The 22,197-nt window shown below is 52.8% G+C and overlaps 1 non-coding gene across 1 annotated transcript; it reads right to left on the bottom strand.

The window, feature by feature from the left end:
- Window positions 1-20,731: 20,731 nt before the first annotated feature.
- Window positions 20,732-20,804, bottom strand: TRNAV-AAC. Its single transcript has one exon. It is a non-coding gene; the product is annotated as a tRNA-Val (tRNA).
- Between the last annotated feature and the right edge of the window lie 1,393 nt (window positions 20,805-22,197).

Raw genomic sequence — 22,197 nt, 5'->3', positions numbered from 1 at the left:
ACACCTTTTAATATATACGCATGCCTAGTCTCTACAATATTGAATTGTTAATATCTCAACAAGCGCCAAAGGTTAGGAATGTGAGGGAGTTAAAAACACACCGAACACTAAATCAGGGAGTTAGTCAGAACTGTGAGATGCTTGTGTTTCTTATCGGTCCTTCAAACACTGTGTCTTAACACAACACAGCTGGCACCAGCGCCCCCACTTATCTTACTCTTTCCCAGGGCTTTGTAAGACAATGCTGCTTTTCAGTATTTCACTCTGAGTTTACCCAGAGACCTCTGCTAGCCTGATTTTTAGTCAGGTTGGCACAACTGGTTTTGTGCTACATCTTTATTCAGGCCTAACACTGTGGCATAACCGAACTACGGCCTAGCGTAATAAGGTGTAAAGTTTAGATTGTGAATTTATCTTTAATTTCCATGGTAACTTACTTTGATCTTTTATGCCTACCACTTATAATCCTTAAAACTCCATCTTTCTGTAGTTAATAAATCTGTTTTATGAAACTGGTGTATTTTGCTTGAAGTTCTTAGGAAATCTCAGCTCCTTTACAAAGCTGGTTCATGTACTATTCACATTGAGGGAGGGGTGGACCCTGCGTAATAAACTCACTATTGTGTCCTACAGGAGGCCTGTGATATGCAGGGGGTCAGATTAGATGCTCTAATGGTCTCTTCTGGCCATAAAGTCGACTAATTTCTGAAAAACTGAGTGTAGCATTGGGAGCAGCGTCTGATGTTTTCCTGTCTAGCCGGCTTGCTGCCTAGAACGAACGCTGCTTGAGTGGGGTGATCCCCAGGGAGTAGCTCAAACCTCCAAAGTGCCTGGCCAGGGGCAGGACATTAGCACAGCAAGGGAGGGGTGTGGCAGTGACATCACAAAGGCCTTTGGCAGGACCTCAGCCTATTGGTCCAAGGTGGTGGGGAGGTGGTGACCTCACAGAGAGATGCTGACATCAGCCAGGCAGGACCGGGGCAAGGGGCCAGGGAAACCTCAGAGACCCCTGTGGCTTTGCTTCAGCAAGTCTCCTTCTCCAGGTCTCTCTCTGAGGACTGAGAGAGTATTCGGGTTGATGGATGTGAGCGCCAGGAGGAACCTCTTTCGAGTTTTCTCCTTCCCTTGTAGTGATTTTACTAGAAAACAGCCGTCCCTGTTTAGAAGGTAAGAGCCTCCTGGTGGTTTGAAACCTGTTCAGTCTGATCCATCTGGTGAGAGTTGAATTCTAGGCATGGAAAACACGAGCTTAAGGAGGCAGAATTTTATTGCGCACCTGGGATTCTGTCCCTTAGAATCACTGGGGACATTGGGGTTTGTCCTTTTTGTTTCCGCTTTTCCTCCATCGATCCCTCCCTCCTTTCTCTTTGTCTTTTGCTTCTTTTGTCCTTTCTCCTGTTCCCCTCCCAACAGCAGGAGAGGGGTGTGGGTGTGTGGGTGTGTGCGTTGCGGGACAGTGCTCTGCAGCTCCCACTGTGGGAGGTCCACCCAAAAATGTGGGGCTGAAATAGTGCTCGGGCAGTGATCCCCACCAATGACCTGGGCCATCCTTTGGGCTCTGTGGTGAGAACCCTCAGCCTCCCGTCCTCAGTCTCTACCCTGATTGGCTCAGCAGGGGGTTATTGACAGGGAGGAGACTCAGGTCTTGTTGTTCTCTTTTCAGACCAAGGAAATAAGTCAGAACCAGTTCTATGTTTGATGAATTTGCTGCTTCTCTGCATTAATTGTCTCTGAGCAGTTCATGATTCTCTCTAACATTGCAGTTCTCCTCAAATACTCGCTGAATAATTACTGTGCACTGTTGTTGGTCTGGAGCTCATCTGAGAGCACTTTATTCAGGTCATTCAATGTCTGAAATTCAAGATCCAATGGTTAGTTTGAAAATCAGGGCTCTTGGGTCCTATTCCCAACTCTGCCACTGACTGGCTCTGTGACCTAAGACAAGTCAATTCTCCTTTCTCAGCCTCAGCTTCTCCCTCTTTCAAGTAGGAATAATAATGATCCGCTCCTACCTACCTCACAGTGCGTGGAGGTAGGGTCGGCTCTAGGTTTTTTGCCGCCCTAAGCAAAAACAATTTTGGCTGCCCCCATCCCAGCCCTGGACTCCCCCTTACACCCTCCTGCTGCCCAAGCCCTGGGCTCCCCCCAACCTGCACCCGCTGCCGCCGCAGCTCTGGGCCTCCCCACACCTGCAACCCCCTGCCACCCCACCCCTGGGCTCTTCCCCCAACCCACACCCCCTGCCATTCTAGCCTGGGCTCCCCACATCCTGTGCTGCCCCAGATCTGGGCTCTCCCCTTCCCCCCCAACAATGCTCCCCAACCCACACACCCCCTGCCGCCCCAGGCCTGGGTGCTCTCCCCCACCTGCACCCTCCTTCCACCCCAGCCCTGGGTCACTGGTAACTTGCTCCCAGGATGGCTCATTCAGCAGGAATTTTGGATGTGCACAGAACACAGACAGGATTGGTTCCCATATGGTTACAGAACTGCAGGAAAATGGAACAATTTTCAGCTTGTGTGATTGGAGGATACCTGGATGCATATTATAAGACTGTACTCCATAAATGAGGAAAAGTTGAGGTGCCTTTATTATTCTTTGTTTCTATGGGGAATTTGCCAGTGCAATATCACTGTCTTCCTTTCAAACAAACAAAACTAGAAAAAAATGGCAATGGCTGTTGAAAATAGCAATTCCAGTCCTAATAACCCCTGGGAAGCATTTCTTGCTCAATTTTATCCTACTTTTTGTACAGCAAATAACAGTGGATCAGTATATTTGATTTGGGAGAAATGAAGTAACAGGTGCCCAAATTGAGCTCGAGCACTCCTGGATTTTGAGGTGTTCAGATCTGGAAGGCAGGTGTTAGAGTCTCTTTCTGAACATTAGCTGAATCTGGAAAGGAAAAGTCAATTTCTGCTTCCATGACTCAGAAGGGGAAATCCTCCTATGTGCCTGGTACTGTATCTAGATGTAAGTGGGGGAATGGTCCTGCTATTGTGGGGAACTTTCCTGTCTTCTGCACTACCCGGTGAAGTGGGCTGGCGAAAGGATCTGAGTCCTCGCTCCCACTTCCTTTACCCAGAGGCCTCCCTGCCCTTGAGGACTCCCCTCCACTCTCCTGTCTGGCAGAGTCCTCGTAACCCCAACAAGGCTGGGCCCAGGATTCCTGGGGGACTCGACCCCCCCAACCCTGCTGTGGTCACCCAGGACAGGTGCTAGGGTGTCCCTCTCTTTGCACTGCGCCCCTCCCTGACCCACTGATCACATCATACAATTTAAAGCAAATACAAGTTATTTAATTAACAATAAAATTTAAAAATAAGAAAAAATGGGAAAGGTTAAAGGAAAACACATCACCCCGCTCTGGGGCAGGGACCATCACAAAAAGTGTCTCTGGACATCAGGGCACTTCACAGTCTGTTCCTTGTAGGTCCCAGGCCGCCTCCTCAGGCCCTGGCTGTGCTGCAGGGATGCTGCAGGTTGGACACTTGCTCTGGCGGTGGCCACACACTCTCAGGCTCTGGGTGGCAGGACCCTTCTCCCCAGCATCACCCCCGTCCTGTCAGGGTTACGATCCCCCTCCAAGTCTGTCCTGCAGGGCCTCTTGGCTGAGGCGTCTCCCTGTGCTGGGCCCACTGCCCAGGGTCCCCCTCGCTCTCCCCAGCTGCTCACTGCACCCAGCTCCGGACTGCTCCAGCTCCGCTCTGCCTCAGCACGGCTGCTGCTGCTGCTCTGCCTTCAGATCCCTGGGCTGCTTGTCTGGCCTCTCTGGCTCCAGTTGTTACAGCTCTGCTCCCAGGGCAGGGCTGCTCTCTCTGGGCTGTGCTCTGGCTTTGGGGCTGCAGCTCTGCTACCATCAGCTCAGCTTGGGTCCCCTGCTCTCTCCTTAGCTCGGCCCCACTCCATATGACTCAGACAATTCCAGCTCACAGGTAGGACGGGACCCCCCTGGCCTCCTGACTCCTTGAATAACCTGCCCGCCCTGTCAATCAGGCTGACCTGGAGCATTGGCCTCTCCACATTGTTCCTGGGGACTGTCAGTCTCAGGCTCCTGATTTCCCATCGACCCCTCCCTTTTTAGTGCCGGGAGCTAGCAACCAAACACCCCCACTGAATGTTAGTAAGGGGGCAACAGTCCCCTTACATAAAGCATCTAAATCCCCTGGGCACAGCTCGCCAGGGCACAGCTTGGGAGCTGCACTGGGAATAGATCATGCAGGAAATCCCTTCCCCCCCTCTGCTAGCTTGAGTTTTGTTACAGCCCTGGAGATAATCCCGCTGCCTGCACGTGTTCCGCAGAGAACAGAGGAGCAAATTCTCTCCCTGTTCCCCCTTCCACAGCCATTAAAGGAAGGAATCAACCCCCAGCAGCGCCCTGCCCCACGGAGTCCCCCTGTGTAAGGAGAGAGATGTGCAGTGACTAGGGCTCCAGCTCAGCGTCACCAGGTTTATATAACTTTTGGTGATGCCCAGAACTGGTCCAAGTCCTGCCCGTCCTTCCTCGCCCCCCCCCCAAAGCTGTGGGAGGGAGTTTGGGTACATGAGGTGCAGGCTCTGGGCTGGGCAGGGGGTTGGGGGGCAGGGGAGGCAGGGGGTGGACCCTGGGAGGGAGTTTGGATGTGGGCTATGGGCTGGGGCAGGGAGTTGGGGGGCAGTGGTGGGCTCTGGGAGGGAGTTTGGGTGTGGGCGGGGTGTGGGATCTGGGCTGTGGCAGAGGGTTAGGTGTGGCACCTATCTTGGGCAGCTCCCGAAAGTGACCCACACCCCCATCTGGCAGCAACTCCTACATGGAGGAGGCCCGGGGAGTGTGGGTCTCCTGGCACCACTGCCTGCTGGCACCACCCCTGCAGCTCCCATTGCCGCAGTTCCAATGGCAGAGTTGGCACTTGGGGTGGGGGCAGCGTGCGAGAGACACACCCCACGGTGGCTGCAGGGATGTGCTTCTGGGAGTGGTGCGCCATGCGGAGGGAGGGTGGGCAGGAATCCACTTTAGTCCCGCTGTGCTGCCGGTAGTGGTGGCAGGAGCCCCCAGGCCCTTTCAAATCATCCGGGGCCAGCTGCTCAGGCTTTCTGACTTCCTGATGGGGAAGCAAAGGGAAGGCACTTGTGCCCCTCATGAGCAGTTCTGGGGAGTCTTTTTAGGGCTCCTGGAGTAGGCAGCAGAGAGGTGCAGCCTCACCACCAAGTCTGTTTCACTGGAGGAGAGTGGGGGCTGCAGGGTGATCTCCCACCTCTTGCATCCGACGAAGTGGGTATTCACCCACGAAAGCTCATGCTGCAAAACGTCAGTTAGTCTATAAGGTGCCACAGGATTCTTTGCTGCTCCCACCTCTGTGCATCCAGCAGCCTGTGCTCCCCACTGCCATGCTGGAGCCTCCACACTTATTTATTGACAAATAAAATTTGCAGAATTTTAAAATATTGTGCACAGAATTTTTTTGGTGCAGAATCTCCTCAGGAGTGAGACTGACTCAGGGAACCTCCTTGGACTGTCACTGCTTGGTGAACCACTCAGCCACCACACCAATGCACAGAAAGTGCCAAGCCCCACTGCTATGTGGGGCTGGGGGCTGGGGTCGGGTCATACACATTCAGACTGTGCGCTCCCCCTGCTACAAACCGCTGCTGATTTCCCAGTTAGGACATTAGCTGTTACCGATAAGGTTTGTCTGTGTTGTTTTTTTTTTATCTCATTGTTAGGTGTAAGAAGTATAAACTGTTCAATATGTTCAATTAGTTGGTAATTAAGATGTTTATGAAGTAAATCACTGGCTTTAAAATAAGATCCAATCTGGAGCATATGAACTATTGACCCCTGGACTCCAGCTCTGAGAGGGGACTTGTTTACCATCAGGGGACAGGCTCAAACCAGTCCAAACCGGTTTTTCCCGCCAAAACCAGCCCTCAGGATTCCATCTCCTCAGCACTTTTCCCGCCACAGAAGTGATATAAGGACGTGCTCAGCGCCTGCGCCGCCGCCCCAGCGACGGCCCCTCCACAGTGCTAAGATGCAGCCACCTCTGGGGTGGATCCATGGTGGCCATTATTTGCTAGTGACAGGCATGGACATTTCTTATCTATTTTGTCCCTCCAGGCCTTCCATTCTCCTGTTCCAGAGACATCCCCCAGGGCTCCCTCTGCCTGTGTGACTGGCCAGCAGGGGCGGTGGTCACTCTATCCACTTCTCAGGCACTGTGAGGTAACAGTGTTGCTGGGTGGGGTGGGGCTGTGCGGGGAGATAGCAGCTGAAGGGGGATTGTGGTGGGGGAGGCCTCTGGGTGGCTGGGCAGGGGGTACCCTAGTGAGGTTGGTGGGTTCTGGAGATTTGGGGTTTCAGGGGGTGGTTGTGATGTGCCCAGCCCTGAGGCTGTGGGTCCTGGAGGTGGGTATCGCGGGGGGCCTGGTGGCTGCAGAACAGCCGGGGTGGGCGTCTCTTGGGGAGGCGGGACAGGGGTTAGAGGAGCCTGGTGCTGTGCCAGGGGCTCTGTCTGGGCTTCCCCCGCAGACTCCTGGGATCGCTGCCCTGCCCAGTGCACAGAGTGTGTGTGGGAGAATCCCCGGCGCTAGGCCAGGGGGGGCCCCTGTAAAGCACCAGGGGATCCCGCAGGGGGGAGGAGGGGGTGCCAGGCAAAGGGCAGGGCAGATCCTGCTGGAGGGCGGGGGATCCTAGGCAGGCAGTGAGGGACTGAGTTGCCAGTGGGGTCCTTTTGGGGGTCTCTGGCTGTTGGGGTCTCTTGGTGGGGGGAACCTTTTGGGATTCCCTACCTGGCAATGAAGGTCTGGTGGGGGTTCTCTGGCCGGTGGGGCTCTGAGGGGTATCTGAGCTCCCTGGCCAGGGACTCCGGAGGCTGGGTCCCAGGGAGTATCTGGGGGGGGGCTGGGGCTCTAGGGGCTGCTCCTGACCTCGCTTCTTCTCCCTGATTAGCTTATGCCAGAATCCTGGCTCCAAGCACTGCCCGACATTCCCTGGCCAGGCCCAGTCACTGTGATAACTTTCTAGCCACTTATCAGACACTGTGAGGTGAAATCACAGATTTTTGCTCTGCTCCCCTCTTGAAAACTGCAGGAACTTCCAGTTCCATTGTTCTAGATTGTCCAGTCCATTGTCCAGTCCTTGTCCTGGATCTGGGGGTGAGGGAGGAGGGAAGGGGGTCAGCACTGCCGCACAATGGTCTCTTCCACAGCGTTCTGGACTCATTCTTTCTGAACTCTGGTTTCACTGAGACCATTGTTAATCCAGAGTCACGGTATGGAAAGACAAGGAGTGACTCCGGATGGACAGTGGGGCAAATGAGATCAGCAATTCTCCCTGTGAGGAGGGGCTCTCATTAGCTGCTCTCCCCAGAGAGCTAAAGGAGGGAAGCTGCTCAAACGCTCTGTCTCACTCTGCTCAGGAGATTGGGGTTCAGCTTCCTGGGTCAGACGCTGCAGCCTCCATTGTGATCTGGGAGACCAGGCTTAGCAGCTGCTGCTCCCCCAGTGGGGTTCTGTGCTGGGAAGTGACCTTAATTAAAGCTGCTTCTCTGCCCGGCCCAGGGGATGACTTTCTCCAGCTGGTCCTAGCCCCCTAGGGCAGCCCTGGGCCCTGTTAATACTAAATTCTGAGCCAGAGTCTCCAGGTAACTGAAAGACCTCAGGGAAAGTGCTGGGGTCTGGCAAGAAAGTGACTCTGCACAAACAGCCCCTCCTCATTTCTCCTCCCATTAGCAATTGCCAGGAGAAAATCCAGCCATGGGAGAGCAAAGCCCGCAGGAATGGGACTGTCCCAGCCAGAGGGGCAGGGAGAGAGGACGGGAAGGAGAGACTGAAAGGGGCAGTGGTAGAAATGAGGTGGGGGAGAGATTTCCAGCTCTCTAGTCCACCGAGACACATGTATTGCTGCATCCCTGGACAGAACCACTTTCCAGTGGACAAAACAAGGATCAGACAGAGGAAAAGCCAGTTCCTGACTCCATATTCCCCCTGCTGGGGTGTGACTGCCGTGGGGTCAGTGTCCGAGGATCCCCACAGTGACTCCTTTGGTTTCTAGCCTTGAGTTCAGAAACTTTGTTAGGGGTGAGGGATGGGAGAAGGAGGTTAAAAATGTGTCTGTGGGCTTAGCCTGGCAGGAGGGCCGGGTCTACATTGTAATAAACAGATTGAGCATTTCCCAGCATGGCGGGATCTAGGGTGTCTGCAGGGAAAGGGCCTGGGGGAATTCTGATGTGAAATTAACTAAAACTGGTTCTGAAACGCCCACAACTGCCCTTCTCCCCCAGACAGGCTGCAGAATGACGTCCATGTTTTGCTCCAGCTCATCCCAGCCTGGCATGGGACAGGGAAGAGAAATGGCTGCAGTGGAGCCAACTCAGGTAGAGATTATCGGGAGGTTGCTGGTGGGTTCCTGCTGGAGGAGAGGGACAGCAAATACACCGGAGATGGGAAGGTTTGCACAGTCTGGTTTGGAGGTTGGAGCGGGGCAGGAAATGCACAGGGTGGGGAAAGCAGGACGCCAGGGTGTGGCAAACCTGCTGGGAGTTATTTAATAAGTGGCCTAGATTCTAGGAACAGACCCAGGAGGTTGGGAGGTGGAAATGCCCTAATTTGTGAAGAAAGAAAATAGCCCACCTACATGGGGCTGGTAAAACTCAGCCTGAGCTCACTAACCAGTCTGAGCTCACTAACCAGCGGCTGCTGTGAGATATGAAGGGGGCACCCATGAGTCAGGCTTATTGGAGCTGCCTCTCCCTTCATATCCCGCTCCTCACAATGAGGAGGTTATTGGGCTTCCTACCAGGGAGCTCTCCCTGGACCCTGCTAGGGGCTCCATCTCCTGTATCGGTCGGTGGCCAGTAGGGGTGTGATGGATCTGCTGGGAGAGACAAGGGGCTCTCTCTTCGTCCCCTCACCCTGGTATTTGCTGGATACGCTGAGCTGGGTCGGGGTGGGACTCTGAGTGCGATCCACCCACAGCTTCCATTTGATTGGCTCCTCTCTGCCACAAATAGTGGGACTGTGAGTGGGGAAAGAGATCCTGAGTGTTGGACTCTTGCTCTTTCAGGGGCCGGTGACCTTCGAGGAGGTGGCTGTCCATTTCACCAGGGAAGAGTGGGCTCTGCTGGACCCCACTCAGAGAGCCCTCTACTGGGATGTCATGCAGGAGAACTATGAGACTGTGACCTCGCTGGGTAAGGGTTCCTGTCCCCTCGGTTCTTGGAAGGGGAAATGAAGAGAAAAGGTTCACGCCAGCCCCACAATGCCACCTCTACTCTGTCCTGTTTCTGCATCACCCCAATATGCCAGTGACACACACACTACCAGAGACCCTCCCATGCTGCAAAACACTTCGGGAACACAGCAGAGGAGCAGTATCACACAGTGTCAAATAGCTCCTCTTTACTCAAGTAAAACTGGGGGTTAGGTCCAGCATAATGAACAGAAGCTTCCTACCCCCGGCCTTCTCTCAAACCGTGAGGCTTCTCTATCCAAACCAGAATGTGCTTGGAGTGTAACAAGCAGGCAGCTGGAGTCAGAGCTGCTGGTCCAGAGTTACTTATCACACAAACACTCTGTGCGTCCTTGAATGCTGGCTGAGGGTATCCAGACAGGGGATCTCCAGCAGCAGAACACTGAATCTCACCCAGGATTACAGATGACACAACTCCTCACTGCTCTGGATTGCACCCCAGCATGTGAAAATGTCCTAGGTTGGTAGTGACGTTTCTTGAGACATGCAGAGTCTTGCTCCCATATCACCAGGTGTAATAACAATAACAGGAAAGGCCGAATATGGAAAACTGCTTGTTCAGCTTGCTTTTGACCTGCATCATATTTTGCAATATATTCCAAATAAGGAAATTAACGTGCAACCTATGTGTCATTGTTTGGGGTTTTAAGCTTTAAAAGGCTTGTGTGATTTTTAGCTCAGGGGGACAGTATTCCAATAGCTGTTGCCCCCTGCGCACTTTTAACCAAGAAAAGAACCTCAGGATGAGCTGATTCAAAATCAATCGTGTGGTCGTTTTCCACAACAGCTTCAAGAGGTCCCTGTGATGGAATGTAAATGTCTTCTTCACACCTTCCCCCTGCAGGAGAATGGCTGTTTGACCAGCTGTTTGCCTTGCTGTCTCTGAGGAACTGCTCTGTGGGTGTTCCCCAGAATTGTAACTTTTTCAGTAATCTCATACTCTAAAATCTCATAACTTTACATACAGTGTTACTACACATTTTAACAGGAGGATAATATTCAGTAGATTATGCATTTTCAAATGATACCTCACAAGCCATACTGTGTACAAAATTGATCATAATTTTCTAGAAGAGTGAACACGGGGGTATAGAATGACAGTGTCTGTGTGTGTGTTCCCAGCAGATATGTGGGTATTTCAATCCCTCATAAGCACAGTGTTCGGCATCTTCAAGGACCTGGGGAACTGGTCCTGGGAATTCACTGGTTTACCAAGTGTGACACTGTATGGAATTGTGAGACACTTTGGTATTAATAATAAAAATAATAATATAATCTGATAAATTTGCAATGAATCGTGCTAGATATGCCATGCCAAGTGTCAGTGAAAATGTTATGATTTGCCAAGTATGGTAATTTTGTTTCTATGTTTGTATCACCTTTGTATTGTGAGTTATAGATATGTGGGGTATATCTGTATTTCCAGATTTGTGCAGTATTTCTGGGTGACACCCCCAGACATATTGGCATAAACACTGCTTAGCCTGTTTGATGGCCCATTCAGGGTCATCATCTGTACAATGAGCCCATGGAAAGGACCAAGGGGATACACCTATTGAGTCAGCAAGACATGCCGGGGTATGCCTGTGTAATGAGAACTCCAAGGCTTTTCCATGCCACGTGCTGTGAAGCTTGTGTTTGGGACACAGGAAGTACAGGCCACATGCCAAAAGGAATATAAAGGGCAGCTGCATCATCTCCATTTTGTCTTCAATCCCCCTTCCTACCTCTGGAGCAACTTCTCTACAAACTGAACCCTGGAACAAAGGACTGAATGACCCATCCAAGCTATGGATGTGTTCCAGACGGACTTCCAAGCCAGCAACTCACCAATACTGCTAAGAACCTGATATATCCATTTTGGAATGTATCTGACTGCTTTCCCATTTAACTTCTTTCTGTCTTTCTTTTGTTTAAACCTTTAGTTTAGATGCTAAAGGATTGTCTGGAAGGATGGAATTTTGGGTAATATCCAAACCTATACTGACCTGGTGATGTGGGTGAGCCTTTGGGGTCAGAGGAACACTTTGTTTATGTGAGCAGAGTTTTTAAATAACCTCTCACTGTACTGGACCTAGTTGCTGATTGGGAGTCAGAGAACAGGGATGCAATAATGGGGGCTGCGTGATTTCTTTTTTCAGCTTCTCGATAACCCATGTGGGGGATCAGAAGCACAGTTTGTGACTGGTCGGTGAGTTTAACTTCAGTGTTAACCAGCAGTTTTGGGAGCATCTGCTCTCCCTTTTTCAGCCTGCCCTAACTTTTTCGCATTTTCAGTGAGAACTGCCCTGGCCCACCAGGTCACACCAAGCTCTGAAGTTAAATTAATAGAATGTTTTTTTATGACCAAGTCTTATGAAATCAACTGAACTCCTTTGTTTTCTTTCATCTGAGCAGGGTTTCTAGTTTTCCAATGTGTTGTGATCTCCCAGCTGGAACAAGGGGAAGAGCCATGGGTCCCAGACCTCCAGCGGTCAGAGGAAAGAGAGATCCTGAGATCTCCTGCACAGGTGAGGAAACATTAAATCTCCTCAGAATCTGTAAGTGCCTGAAGGAAACATCTGGGATGCCCAACAAAGCCCTTGGGAGGTCTCTCAGTTCATTATTATCCCTAGCAGGGGTCGTATCCTCAGGGTAAATATAGTTCATGGCTTCCTATAGATCCTAGCAGACACCAGGCAGTAGCTTCCTCCCTTCCCCCTGCGTATTTGGATGGGATGTGAAGGCTGAATTCATCCCCTCCTCTCCTATTTGGGGGAAGAGTTTGGGGGAGTTCAGCTCCTGATTTTTATTTGACCTGTCTTCAGCACTTGTTTTTGTTTGGTCTTCCCCTTTCCATCCCTGTTTGAGGTTTCTGTCTCTATCACAGCAGGTGATGCAATGGCATGTGAGAAAGAGGAGCAGAATTCTCAGCCTGGAAATGTTGAGCCAGTGGGTAAAAACAGAGCATTATCTCAAAGATCGAAAAGGAATGTGTCCAGGAGTCATGAGCAGGGAAAGTCCTGGGAGATTCAGCACAGACCAAAAACAGATCAAGGAAACCAGGCAGGGAAGAAAGTGGATAAATTTATTTCCTGTTGGGGAACTCAGAAGGTCCTCATGGAAACTACAACACAGCAGGATATCCTCAGGCGAAAGAGAAAAAATACATGCAGGGAGTGTGGAAAAACCTTCTCTCACAGCTCAGCCCTTTCTGTACATCAGAGAATCCACACAGGGGACAGGCCCTATGAATGCCGTGAGTGTGGGAAAACCTTCAATCGCAGTTCGCACCTTATTAGTCATCAAACAATCCACAGAGGAGAGAGGCCCTATGAATGCCGTGAGTGTGGGAAATGCTTCACTAGCAGCTCAAACCTTAGATTTAATTTACCTTGGTTCCTCAACTGTTGCTACAGCTCTACTACCCATCAGTCCAAAGACTGAGAGAAATGGAGAGTTCCAACCATTATCCTTTTAGAATCTTATTGTTCCTCTCTCTGTTTTTTGTGCTGGCCTTTCTATTCTATCACTTTCTGCCTTTGTTTAGTGGTAACAGTTGGTTTCCATCATTCATGTTTGTTTAAATCAATATCCGTTGTGAAATAAATTTTTTGCTTGTTCGATAACTGTACTCAGGTGCTGTGTGAGATACAGTAGCAATGGTCCTCCGTGAAACTAGTAACCTGGGATAGTTGGGGAAGAGAGGATCTGGGATTTCACCGAGTATCTGGTGATCCAGGCTGGACCCCAGAGGGGGACACATTGAAGGAACTCAAGGGTTAAGGTGGCTGCTGTAGCTCAGAGGAGGGTCCTTGAGTTCCAGCAGGCTGGTGAGTTTGGTCACTAACATCCAGCTGCCAAATGCAAAACTCCCTCTTCCTTGTGGCAGGTGGCAACAAGGAGACTCACAGTCCTCAGCACCCCGAGAAAGGTCACAATGTGTCTCTGTGTTGATCCACCTGTCAAATCCACACAGGGAAAGCTCCCGATAGCACAAAACTCTGCCCTATGAAATCATGGAACATGTGCTCTTTGCTCTGTGAAAGCATGTAAAGAATCCAAGCGCTGGAGGACAGGGTTTGGGTCCAGAGTGACCTAGACAAATTGGAGAATTGGGCCAAAAGAAATCTGAGGAGGTTCAACAAGGAGAAGTGCAGAGTCCTGCACTTAGGATGGAAGAATCCTATGCACTGCCACAGACTGGGGACTGACTGAGTGAGGGGGGTTTGATAGCAGCCTTCAACTACCTGAAAGAGCAGCAGTGTGGGCTTTCTCCTGGCCACTTTTGCTGGGCTGGGCAGGCAGCCTGGAGGCCTTTCTAGAAGAGAATTGGGAACGGAGTTAGAAAAACCAATGTGAAAACCAGAACCTCAGGTTTAGACTCATTTATTTATAATATAAAATCTTCAATTCTAGTGTCACAGTCAATACAATTGCTTCAGCCTGATAGTTGCCCAAAGGGAAACTTAACTTCTCTCCAAGGGGAGTGAAGAGAAAGCACTTTTCAGAGTCCAAGAGAGACAAGGCGGGTGAGGGTAAGACCTTGCAGAGGACCAACCTCTGTTGGTGAAAGAGACAAGCTGTGGAGCTAACTCAGCACCCTTCTTCAGTTCTGTGTAGCCTGGAAGCTCGTCTCTTCCATAACCAGCAGTTAGAACATAAGAACAGCCACACTGAGTCAGACCAGTTCATCTAGCCCACTCTCCCGAAAGTGGCCAATGCCCGGCGCCCCAGAGGACCCCTGGGACCAACATGGATACAACACCACCACAAACAAGGTTAAAAGTCAATGCACATGGGAGAAGCATCTTGTTTTTCCATGGGCGGTAGGTTTGTAGAAATTTTGGTGGTGCCCAGAACCTGCCCAAACTCCGCCCCCCACCTGCCCAAGGTTCTGGGAGTGAGTTTGGGGTGTGGCTGGGGATGAGAGGTTTGGGGTGTGGGAGGGGGCTCAGGGCTATAGCAGAGGGTTGGGGTGTGGGGTGATGGCTGTGTGGTGGGGCTGGGGATGAGGGGTTCATGATGCAGGAGGGGCTCAGGGTTGGGGCAGACGGTTAGGGTGCAGGGGGATGAGGGCTCTGTCTGGGAATGATGGGTTTGGGGTGTGGGGGAGGCTCAGTGCTAGAGCAGAGGGTAGAGGTGAGGGGGTGGAGGGCTCTGTCGGACGCTGGGGGGTTAGGGGTGTTGGAGGCTCAGGGCTGGGGCAGAGGGTTAGGGTGCAGGGGGATGAGGGTTGTGTCTGGGATGGGGATAAGGTGTTTGGGGTGTGGGAGGGGCTCAGGGCTAGGGCAGAGGGTTGGGGTGCAGGGGTGTGTGAGGGCTCTGAGACTGGAGATGAGGGGTTTGTGGTGTTGGAGGGGGCTCAGGGCTGGGGCAGAGGGTTGAGGTGTGGGGGGGATGAGGACTCTGGCTGGAACTGGGGATGGGAGGTTTGGGGTGTGGGAGGAGCTCAGGGCTGGGGCAGAGGGTTGGGGTGTGGGGGGGGAATGAAGGCTCTGGCTGGGAATGGGAGGTTTGGGGTGTGGGAGGGGCTCAGGGCTCGGGCAGAGGGTTGAGGATGTGGTGGGTGGGTGAAAGCTCTGGCTGGGGGTGTGGGCTCTGGGGTGGGGCAGGGCTGGGGATGAGTTTGGGGTGCAGGCAGGCTGCTCCGGGACAAGGGCCAGAAAGGAGGACTCCCCCCAGCCCTTTCCCTGCTGGCAGCAGCAAGCTCTGGGGGAGGAACCCCTCATTCTCCCCCCCCCAGCAGCACACTCACTCCCACCACTGTCACTGCAGGTGCTCCTAGGGCCCTTCTCAGGTCCAGGAATCTCCCTCGCCTCCCCCATTATGGGTGCCGGGGGGTGCTGCATGCACCTCCTCCCCTGCTGTTGCCCCTGACTGTAGCCTCACTGGGGGTGGGGGATGGGGCTGTCTCCTTGCCCAACATGGGGCAGGAGTGGTGACTGCGTGGGGGGGGTTGTGATGGTTTAGGGTCCCGCTGGAAAAGGGAAGGGTCTGAGGTGGAAGGGCAGGCTCAGAGTCAGTCTGCCCTGGCAGCGAGTTGGGAAGGGGGGGCACTAGGACCCTGTGGCAGCAGTTGCTGCAGGGAGGCAGCATGGAGCTGCATGGAAGAGGCAGAGACGCTCTGCTCCCTCCGGGGCCCAGGGACATGCATGGGGCCAGCAAGGGGGCCCGGGGGACACTCGAGGGAAGCACGGGGGGTGGCAGGTGGGGCCAGAGGGGAGACCCGGCCCCAAATTTTGGTGGAGCTGGGCCCCAGGGCTCTGAATATTGCTGGTGCCCGGGCACCATGTGGGTATATAACTCGCCGCCCATGTGTGTTTCATTCCTTATGTCCTAGTCCCATCATGTGGCCATTTCCTCTTCTTCCTTGCTGTTAAAAGGTGTTTTGCACAGAAACATTATTTCCCCAGGAGAGACTCAGGAGTGGGGGCTGCATTCCTGTACCAAACAGTCACTGGAAGGGGGCAGACAAAGGCCTTTAGGACGAGGCGTCTGTCACTGTCAAAAGATCATCTCCCTCCTGCAGGTCACTGGCAGCCTGAATTTGTTCCTTATCCTCCCAGAGTCTGGGGGCTGGAATCAGCACTACCCAGCCCCTCCGTATGTAGCAGGAACAAACACAAACCTGGTCTTTAAAACAAGCTGTCCCCTTCCTCCTCAGGGAAGATTTTTCTGTGATTGAAGTTGAGCTTCAGTTCCCCTCTCCTGGGGCAGGGCTGGTGTGGGGCCAGCTCCCAGTGAGATCTGTTTTCACCTTTGCCCCCTTTCAGTCACTCTGGGATGGTAACTCTGCTCCCAGCTGTCAGGCAGCTTCCAGCCCAACCACCCTGCTCACTACCTCCATAGTCATATGTCACCCCATTGCCAGCACACAGAGCCTGCAGGAAAGCTACTCCTGCCAGATGCGTTGGTGGTATAGTGATGTGCGTAGGTGTCTTCCAAGTAATTCATCTGGGTTTGATTCCCAGTCAATGCAATAATGGCTTTTCTCTTCTGTTGTTTCCTCATCTGGAAGTGGTTTAATTTCACTCACATTGTGTTACAATCACATTATCTATAGAATGAGACAATAAATGTGTCGAAGTCCAGCAGGTCATACAGGATGGAGGCACACAAGGGGCTGGAATGTGTCATCTGAGAAAGACAGAACACTTGGAAACCTGCATCTCCCATCCCCTGGCCTTGCGTGTTATAATTCCAGCTCCGTGAGCTGTTTGTATGATGTTCCTGCATGGTGGGGAAATGAAGTTTTGAGTCAGTTTTTGCTCCTGCAGATTCCTTTGCTGTTATAATGACATGAACAACAGGGAGGCAAAATAAACATAACCCCCAAATTGCAATACAGGTGGGGAAAGAGACGATCACGGTTAAGCCAAACACGTCAAAATAAAAATTAATACTAAAAACGGGGAGAGGGAAGAGATCAGGTATGTGGAGATCCCCTTGATATTTCAATGCACATTGTTAGAATCAAAGTTCAGACTTGACACTGGAAAACTACCTGTCTCTCTGAACACCTGTGATGAGCAAGATGGAGTTGGGACACCTGTTCTGCTTCAATCATTTATTGTCTCTCTGTTCTCTCCTTCTTCTTCCCCCAATTCCTCATCTCCAATGTCTCTGCCTTTCTCCTCTTGCTCCCTCTCCCCTGCCCTTTCCAGGAACTCACACTCTACAGCATTTAGGACAAGCCAGAGCTCCCATGTTCTGCACATGAGCCTGTGTCAGAGGACGTGTGACCCCGGTCAGAACCAGTCACCAGATCAATATGACCCTTTATGAGCGACTTCTCTGCCTGCTCTGCAATTTACATCTCCCCTCTTCCCCCCCCTCACCGCAAACAGGGTCGGGTACAGCTCTGACTGAGAGGCCTAACAGGAGAAATTTCAGCCCAAAGACAAATTTGTGTGAAATGCTGAGAAGTGAAGAGCCCCCTTCCCCTCCCCCCAAATCCCCAGAACTCTAGTGTCACCCCCATGGCACCAGCACCGGGAACCCAGTGAGATGGGGTTACAGAATACAAGGGGGGAGGCAGCAGGGAGAGAGGTGACAGGGAATCTCTCTTTTTCTTTCTCTCTTCACTTTCTGTTCTTCTCTTTCCTTCCACGAACTGCAGTCACAGCAGGGAGGGGTTTGTCTCCGTGTCTGTCACGGAGGTGGTTGAAGTGATGGATTCTGTGACTTCCTGCAACCTCCGTGACTTCTGCAGTGGCCACAGTGGCTGACTCCAGGGCCACTCAATCAACTAGCTCCTGGGACCGCCCAAGCAGCGGCCAATGCGGCTGGCCCGGGGACCACTTGTCCAGTGGTCCCGAGGGCAGCAGGAGCAGCCACAGCCTGGTGAACTCTGGCAGCACTTCTGGGGTGGCCAGAGCAGCAGCTGGCCCCCTGGGGCTCCCCCCTGCCCTAGCAGCAGCTGGAGTGGCAGCGACTCTTAGGGCTTCTCCCCTGGTAGCTGGTGCTCATTATCCATCAAATAAATCAAAACACTTTCCCCTGCAAGTGGATTTAGCCCGGGACCCTCAGAGTCAGCAGCTGTTACGCCCCCACTGAGCTCTCTGGTCAGGTGTCCTAGTGCCGGGAGCCTCCGATGTAGATCCTAAAATAGCGTTTTTGCACCAGGGGGGCTGAAAATTTGGACCAGACATTGTAGCTCCACTGTTATTTTACTGAATTGCTTCAAAACAGCAAGTGTAGAAAGTCTCCTAAGTGCCAGGCTCTCTGCCATGGAAACAGCTGCCCCTGCTCTCCAGGAGTCTGTGCGTTCCACCCAGCAACATACACACCTGCTCCACACTGAGGGGGGTCAGACAGTGACGGTAACGCAAATCTTCAGACTATTAACCCAGGTCCCTTTCTTTAACCCAGGACATGCCAGTCACCTGTTAGCCATGGTGTTATCTTCATCTTCAAATACCTCTCAGGACATTGAACAGAGGGAGTGAACCCCCCCAAATGGCTCCCTGTTGAGGCGTTGTACCGGACCTGCCCCTGGAGACTGTCTGGTTTTATACTCTTAGAGCTTTTTCTCTTCAAACCCCTTATCCCAATCTCTGGGCCAACCTCCGCATTTCAGAGTTTAGAATTTACTCTCATCACCCTCCTATGGCACTTTCCATGTGAATTGGGCAAAGGAAGTGGGGGAAGCTCCGTGGCTAATGAAAACCAACGCTCTGGGTGAGGCCTGAACTCACACCCACAGCTGTATTTCCCCCTGCATGAGCCACTATAGGTGCTTCTTAGACAAACTTGGGCTGTAGGTGATTATGTGTGTCTGTACTTCACCACTTTGGCTGCTCTGTGAAAAGCTGATGGTTCAAACAGAAGCTGGTGGGTTTTTGTTTTGTTTTAAGCAATTAGAGTCTAGTACATTTTAACAGGCAGAAAATGTCCTATTCTGGTCTAGCCCCATTTGACTCCTTCTGTCCATCTTCTTCCTTCCCCCTCAGTGTCTTTCCTTCCCCATTGGGGACATGCAGAGATGAACCCCAGTCAGTCTGTGTCACAGAGAGTCTGTATTGCCTAAGGAATGTGAGTGAAGGATTCCGGCTGAATTAACGCCGCTCACCTGGGTTAGAAACATTTGTTTCTTTCGAGCACATAGTGGGAAATGGAACATTAATTCAGACCCAGGAGGCAAGGCAGAGGCTTCATGCTCTTGATCTCCATGAAGGGAGAGAGGATCCCCAGGAAGGAACAGAGCTTCCTTTAGACTCAAGCTGGGTCTCCTGGAAGTTGGAAAAGACCCTTGGTCACTGAGGATCTCATGGGATCGTGCTGCTCCAGAGGCTCGAGAGTCCTGGGTGTGGGGAGGGTGTCACTGCACAGTCTGAAATGGAAGGGAGGACCCTGGAAGGGAATGGGAGGAACAGAAAATGGAGAGGAATGAAACAGAATAAAGGCCTCTTCTCTCTCCCCTCCCCGACCCAGCAAGAACTGTTATCCGTGGGGAAACTCCCCACCATGAACGGCAGAGACCACAGAGACATTTGCCTCATGCTGAGAAGTAAGGTGACCAGACACTAAGTGTGAAAAATCAGAGACTTTCACCGGTGGTATAGTGGTGAGCATAGCTGCCTTCAGAGCAATTGACCTGGGTTTGATTCCCAGCCAATGTGATGATTCCTCCACTGGGAATTGGTTTAATTTCAGTCACGTTGTTTCAGCTTATCAATGGAATGAGAGAATCAGTGTCCCAAAGCCCAACAGGTCATTAAACACCCAGTGGAGGAAGAAAGGGGTGGGACTATATAATGAGCAGTTGGAGTCATCCAGGTATTACAGTGCTTGGTTTATTTTATTTTTTTAATTTCCTTTACTTCCTTCTCCCTTTTAGACTCAGAGCCTTTAAGATCAGAAGGGACCAGTGTGATCATCTAGTCCGACCTGCTGCACCTTGCAGGCCAAAAGACCCCACCCACCCACTCCTGTAATAGACCCGGGAGGGGAGGCAGCTCCGTGCTCTGCCCCTACCCCAGGCAGCACATGGAGGCCTCTGCTCCCCTCCCCCAATGGGTGTGCAGAGATGTGCCAGCAGCACTAAGGTGGCTCCATGCCCACTCTACATCCGTCCCTCCGTGCCGCTCCCAGAAGTGGCTGGCATGTCCCAGCATCCCCTGGGGTGGGGGGGAGTGTCTCCACGTGCTGCCCCTGCCCCGAGCACCAACTCCGCAGCTCCCATTGGCCAGGAACTGTAGCCAATGGGAGCTCTGGAGGCAGCGCCTGCAGACAGCAGCACATGGAGATCCCCTGGCCCCACTCATCTAGGAGCTGCTGCCAGAGGGTTGTGTGTACCGGTCACTTTGGGAGCTGCACCACCCCTCCTGCACCCCACCCCCCACCCCCAGCGCAGAGCCCACACCCAAATTTCCTCCCAGAGCTTTGCTTGTTTTCCTTTCACCAGAACCATCCTTCTTCTCCTGGGCTGCAAGTAGCCATCCCTGGGAAGCCAAGAGGCAGGCACAGGATTCTGCCAGGTAAGTGTCCCCCAGCGCCGCGATGGACGGTGCGATGAAGGTAAGTCTTCCTGAGGCACAATGAACTGCAATGCAGCGAACCACTGGCCAGGCGGTCGGGGCGAAGGGCATTCACTGGAGGTACAAGCTTGTGAGTGACTCCTGAGCACAGGGCCCCTTCCCCTTTTAAGGACCTGCTCCTCATGGCCTGCGACTGGAGATGACTTGGCTGCATCTGGTGGGTCACACTCCACCTTGGGCAGTGTCCATGCAGTGTCCCTGCTCTGGGTGTGTGCGTGCTGCCTAATGAGAGTCCCAGACACCTTCTCTATCTAGGAGCTCTTCTGCTCTTCCAGCTGTTCAACCAGCCCCTTCATCCCACAAGCATTGCAGGAGGGAGCGGGAGGGGGAGGGGGAAAGCCACTTCACAGGCATTCAGAGAGGGAGAGGAGACAAAAATGGGAATGGGGGACGTATAACACACCTATTGAGCATAGAAATCACTGCTGCTCCTACAACAGCAGGGACAGGCCACTAGGAGCTGGGAAAAATTAAGCCATCATGTTTCTGCCTGGTTTTGAACCAAGGACCTTTTGCGTGTTAGGCAAACGTGATAACCACTACACTACAGAAACTCTGTTGCAGGGCTTTGCCCCTCCCTTCATAAGAACATAAGAACGGCCATACTGGGTCAGACCAAAGGTCCATCCATCCCCATATCCTATCTGCCAACAGTGGCCAATGCCAGGTGCCCTAACAGGTAATGATCAAGTGATCTCTCTCCTGCCATCCATCTCTACCCTCTGACAAACAGAGGCTAGGGACACCATTCCTTACCCATCCTGGCTAATAGCCATTAATGCACTTAACCTCCATTAATTTATCTGCAAAAAGAACAAGGAGAACATGTGGCACCATAAAGACTAACAAATGTATTTGAGCATAAGCTTTTGTGGGCTAAAACCCACTTCATCGGATGTTCCCACCTCAGAAAGTCCTTGGCCCGGTGAGTGTGGCAGCTGCAGCCTGGGTTGGGCTTGAAGGAGCCAGGAAGGGGCTGGAGCAGTGGCCAGAGGCTGCAGGCACCAGGGGCCAGAGGGATCCCAGGGTCAGCCCTGGGGGGGCAGAAGAGAGACTCCACACACAGGTCCCAGAAGCTGAGGGTCTCGCAGCCCCTGGGGATCTGCTCTTGGGTGGGGTCTGGACAGCGATGGAGCCCCTGCCTCATGCTGCCTCAGGTGTAGTGTGAGTAACTGCTGTGTGTAGGAATTTGCTACTTATGGTGCATTGAGCATGCTCAGTAAATCTGCTGAAGCCACTTCCCTTCACCCTGCCCTTTCTCAGAATCAGATTCTGCAGATTGCTATTTACAGGGTGTCATAAATGTATAGCTACGGGCAGTGATGAGCTGCCAAAATGCTAACAACCGGGTCCCTCCTCCTCACCCCATGAGGGTCATGCCCCCAGGACTCCTGCCCCATCCAACCCCGCCATGTTCCTTGACAGCCCCACCCCAGGACCCATGCCCTATCCACCCCTTCCCTGTCCCGACTGCCCCTTGCCACCCCATCCCACCCCTTCTCTGATTCGTGATGGCACCCTGGGACCCCTACCCCATCCAACCACCCCGTCTCTCTGTCCCCTGACTGTCCCTGGAATCCCGACCCCAAACGGCCCCCTTCAACCCCTACTCCTTTCTGACTGCCTCCCCGCTTGCCCCGTTCAATCCCCTGTTCCCTGCCCTCTGACCGCTCTGACACTAATCCATTCCCCCACAACTCCCTGCCCCTATCCAACACACCCTCCCTGTTCCCTTACCATCCTACCTGGACCCGGGGCCAACCCCGGGGGCCGGGCAGGCAGGAGCTGCACCGCCCGGCTGGACCCGGACCCGGGGGCCAGGCAGGCAGGAGCCGCCCCCCCCCCGCTGGACCCAGACCCGGGGGCAGGGCAGGCAGGAGCCGCCCCGCTGGACCCGGGCAGGCAGGAGCCGCCCCTCCCGCTGGACCCGGACCCGGGGCCGGGCAG

This window comes from Mauremys reevesii, linkage group 14 (genome assembly GCF_016161935.1).
Source record: "Mauremys reevesii isolate NIE-2019 linkage group 14, ASM1616193v1, whole genome shotgun sequence".
In the NCBI taxonomy this organism is placed as follows: domain Eukaryota; kingdom Metazoa; phylum Chordata; order Testudines; family Geoemydidae; genus Mauremys; species Mauremys reevesii.
The sequence above is the reverse complement of the archived record's forward strand: the minus strand, read 5'-3'. Positions and strand labels throughout refer to the sequence as shown.